Below are 4,921 nucleotides of genomic sequence, written 5' to 3'. Positions count from 1 at the left end.
GAAACCTTTGAACCGCTCTTTGTCTGGGCCGTCACCCAGAACCTGTTTGCCATGGGAGACCCTACCAGGGGCATTGAAGCCCCCGACAACATAGCCTCTTGGATCATCTGAGCACTCAAACCCCTCCACCACAATAAGGTCGCGGTTCAAGGAGGAGATCTTTTTTTTTTTATTGTTTTTTTTTTTGTGTCATTTTTTAATGTGCATATTAAAAACTGTTGCCTTTATTTATGCCAGAAAACACTTTGAAGCTGGATTTTTCTTAAGTGCTTCTGACAACCCCGTGGCCTGTGTTTGTCTAATAGCCACTGTAGGGAGGAAATCTTCTGTTTGCCTGCAGGCCTCTGTTTGGATGGTGGTTTCCATGTGTGGGGGGGCCTTGGCTCATGTACAGTCCTGCCTCTCGATGGTTGCTTCTATTCAGATGATGGCCAGCATTTATGTAGACGCTTGGGTTTGTGTTGAAGCCTTCGTTTGGATTCTGTCTCCTGTTTTCATGGTGGGGGCCTCTAACTGTGGAACCACATCTGTTTCTTTGGGGCCTGTTTTGCATGGGTGCCTCTTTTTGACTGGGAGCTTCACCTTTCATGGACTCCTCTGTTTGTGAGGAAGCTTCATGATGCTCTTTTTTCAAAGAAAGTTTCAACTCTGCTGTCAATTGTGAGACTTGACTCTTCAGAGATTTGATTAATTCCTCCTGTTCCTTGAGTCTGGAGTCCTTTTTAGTTTTAGTCTTCAGCTGTTCCTCATATTTGACCCTCAGCTCATGTTCTTCTACCAAAGCCTCTACCAGCTTCCCTTCTCTACAGTCGTTTTTCTCAGCCTGCCTCTTAAAGAAGGCAAGCTCATGCAGAACACTGACGCACACTGTAACTGTGGGAATGCGTGGTAACTTTGACGCACCTATAGGCTGGGTTACAGTGATTGTTTCCTGCTTCTCCTCTTTCTCTTCACTTTTGAGTCTCATGCGATGTTCACGTTCTAAACTTATTTCCAGTTCTGCGTTTTTTTTCCATCTGAGCTTTGCAGTCAACCTGAAACTCGATTCTTTGTTCTCTCTCCTCATGCAGATCACATGTTCTCTCGTGCAGCTCTTTTTTTAGAGCAGTAACCTGCTAAGTGAGATCGTTGATATGTTTGATAGCCTCTTCGATGCACATCGAGCGAGGTATCATCGTAACCGCTGATGCATGGCGTGGCGTCCTGTAGCTGTGATAGAACTTGGGGCGGTCAACATCAGTTTTTCTGTTGGTCCTTCTGGGCATGGCTTTCATGCCCAGAAAAGCATGAAATTAATAATCAGAGCAAGAGATTCAAATATATAAAGAGAGCTGCATGAAGGGAAATATCTTTTCAATGAGGTTAAATAAAAATTCTATTTCTTATGAGGTCAATATACATTTAAAATTTAGCAATTTTACATATTTTTTGACTTAATTTAAGTTAAAACTACAGTTTTCTATAAATTTGAACTCAAGAAGAACTGTTAAATTCATCTGTAAAAATTATAGCATTTTTAAAAACTTTTTTGTGTGAAAAAATAAACCTTTGACAGATGAAACCTGGGATCCTATCTCAGTACCACTGAAACTATTACCTTGTTTTTGAATAATTAGTAAAACAGAATTTGTAATGAAACAATAAAATAGATCCAAATGACCTATCAGTAACCATGTCTGTTCCAGCCCAGATCATTTTTAGAATTAGTATTATGTCTTCAGTACAGGGGCCATAACAGGGGCCAGGACATGATCTACAGGGGCACTGGCCCCCATTGGCCCCTGTCTAGAACCGGCCATGGTGAGGAATGATGACACCGTGGCGAGGTGCACTGTATGCTGAAGTTCCATGAAAAACAGAAAGCACAACCGATGTTCAAGGCTACAAGATTGAAAGTATTAAGAATAAAAGACCAATACTGTTCTGTTTAGTGTTTAAGAAATAACTGTTAGTTAATAAACAGTTGTTTAAGTGTGTATGGGGCACAGTGTTGGTCTGTTGTCCTCGGGGGGCGGGGGGTTGGGGGATAAGCATCTCCCAGTATTAGTTTTTGGAACTTGGGATGTCTGGTAATGATGATAGGATAAACAAACCAACCCCTTGATGAATATGATAAAATAACATAACCCCATTAAAAATATGTTGGTTAATGTTCCATGGTAAAGTTAGTTTAGTAAACACAGGTGCTGCTACCCATAAACTTCATGCTAGCACTAGTGGCTAATGATGATTTTTTTTGTAGCCTACACTGAGTGCATCCTCTCTGACAGGATTTCTAATGGTTCATCATTCTTTCATTGGCATCCTTTTTTACACAATGAATGCACAGTAGTCCAATGTTACCCTACAGTATCTGGAAGACTGAATAGATCTGATGAGCAACTTACAATAACTTCTTATGATGATATAACGTGATAATATGTGTGATTGACTGTGACTCTCTCTCTCTCTCTCTCTCTCTCTATCTCATCTAAGAATTGTTGCTGTGCTGTGGTGGAGTTTACATTTTACAGTGTTAATAAATTAAGATTTTGGAAGTATTTTAAGTGTCCACTCTCACTAATTTCCATTAACCTGGCCTCAAGGTATTGCACAGTTGGTATACACATTCAGTACACCAAAAAAAATGTGGGGGGCTAGTGTAGTCCAAAATGTCAGGGCCGATTTTTTGTCCCAGTCCACCCCTGAATGGCAGTGTGTGTGTTTGTGTGGTTGTGTGGGGGTGGGGTCCCTAAAAGGCTTTTTAACTCTTAAAACCTGCAACCTTGATAGTAATTACTGAATTGCTGTCCATCGGTCTGTGTCAAAGTATTGTTTCCCATATGGCAGCTTGTTGCCTTCCTCGTCTCTAAAAGTCTTAGCACTCCACTACAAGTATGAGTTTGGGTGAAGCACTGAGGGTCTAATCTCCTGTTTCCATGCAGTTCAGCACATCTTTACTTCCGTGAATATCTTTTCCACGTGTCAGAAAATGGGGGGGAGGTTCTGTCATAATGGAGGCTAGTGTCGGTTGGGAGATGGTGGTTAAAAACTTTATCACAAAAGGACAGGCTAATTAGCATACTTTTTTCTTTCTCTTAATAAAGCAATTAACTATTTAAAATTAACATATGTAGGTTTGATATTTAAGTGTGAAAGGAAAAATCTGGGAGGGAAAAAATATAACTAAATAAATAAATAATAACTAAATAATTTCTGCCTTTCTGACTTTCATTATGTTCTGATACCTGAATTAGATCAAGAGCGTAAAAGAGCAAATGTTGGCCAAAGCATTCAGACGGATCATTAAGAACAGAAACTCCTCGCTGATCTCTGGATTCTTGTCTGATGGGAGCAGCACCTCTTCCCAGCCCAGCAGCACCACAACCACAGGTTGGTAAATGAATAAATCAAATAGGAATAACCCAGCTTCTTTTAGCTGATTAGTTTTAATTTTATTTTACATGTTTTACAGATTTCCAGATGATGGTAAACCTCGTCCCCTGTAGCAGCTGAAAAAACACCAACAGCGTTCGCAGATGAGCGAAACCATGATTACTATATTTTTCACATGGTGTGTGCTTTAATGCTCTAATTCATCTACAAAACTGCCTTTCAGCCTCTATCTAGAATGGGCTGATATTTAATACATTCCTTCAAAAAACACTTTCTCTGACTGTCAATTCATTTATTTTTCCACATATGTGGATAACTAACCACGGTAATCTGAGGATGAGAAGTATTGGTGTCATTTCAGCTCCTATCCAATCTGCCCCAAACAAGCAGGGGAAAAAAACCCTGCTCACAGATGGAGGAGCGTGTGAGGCTGGCAGGCTTCATCCATCGGGTCAAATGCATCCCCAACAAGTGGATAATCCAGCTTTAGAACACCTCTCTGTGGACAATAATCTGCAGTCACTCAGATAGAGATGTAATCTTGAATAAGGTCCAAATGGATTGAAGAGATTGTCGGTTTCATGTTGTTAGCCTCTTTTCGGAAAGTCCAGCCCAGTTGTATCACTGACAGGAACATTGCATCAGCTGTCTGGGTTTATAAAACATATCTGAATACAGAAGAAGGGTAAATGATAATACTTTGTAAATTAACAATTAGATCGCTGAATTAAAAAGTAATAGATATAATTACTGATCCATCAAAGAAATTTCATCCATCACTGTTTATTTGTATGGCACCAATTCACAGTTAATGTTGCCTCAAATCACTAAGCAAGAAAAACAAATGCAATTCATATCCGCGACCATTGAAAATTGAAAACGTTTTTTTTTTTTTTTATAATTTATTTGGACACAAGTTATAATAATGTTAAAAATAACTTTAGTAGATAAAAAACTACTACAAAGGAGGACCTTTGAAATTAAATTCAAATTAAATTTCTGGGTCAGGAATACATAAGGTCATCCACGTATTAAGCTAAAATACCACATCGTTGTATTAAATCAGTTGAACATGATCAGAGCTAACTGCTCAGCTTTTTGAAGGATGTTTGCTCTGTTTAAACCTCTGATATACAGTCTGGTATGCTGCTCACTGTTAAAGTGAGAATGAACAACTTAATTGGATGTGAACATTTTTTTTGAGACCTTCAGAAAGAGGGCTGTTGCATCTTTGGATCCAGTTAAAAAATGTAAACAAGTGTAAAGAAACCGAAACAAGACATTCTAGACTAAAAAAAATTTAAAACACATTATGAAGCATTAGGAGCAAAGAGACACTTCTAAAAGACTGAAAATAATAATAATTGAACTTTATTGATTTCACACTGGAGTAATTCACCTCTGCATTTAACCCATCCCATTGGGGAGCAGTGGGCTGCCATTGTGCGGCACCCGGGAAGCAGTGGGGGGTTAAGTGTCTTGCTCAGGAACCCAGAGTGAAGGCTGTGGGGATCGAACCAGGTACTTGCAACCTTCTCAGAGAACA

At 39.4% G+C, this 4,921-nt stretch overlaps 1 pseudogene; it reads left to right on the top strand.

Moving 5' to 3' along the window:
* The window catches only part of LOC107084399, a 33,859-nt pseudogene extending 29,994 nt beyond the window's left edge, over window positions 1–3,865 (top strand).
* The last annotated feature ends 1,056 nt before the right edge of the window (window positions 3,866–4,921 follow it).

The sequence above is a fragment of the Cyprinodon variegatus genome, unplaced genomic scaffold (assembly GCF_000732505.1).
Source record: "Cyprinodon variegatus isolate N-32 unplaced genomic scaffold, C_variegatus-1.0 Scaffold99, whole genome shotgun sequence".
Lineage (NCBI taxonomy): Eukaryota > Metazoa > Chordata > Actinopteri > Cyprinodontiformes > Cyprinodontidae > Cyprinodon > Cyprinodon variegatus.
The sequence above is the reverse complement of the archived record's forward strand: the minus strand, read 5'-3'. Positions and strand labels throughout refer to the sequence as shown.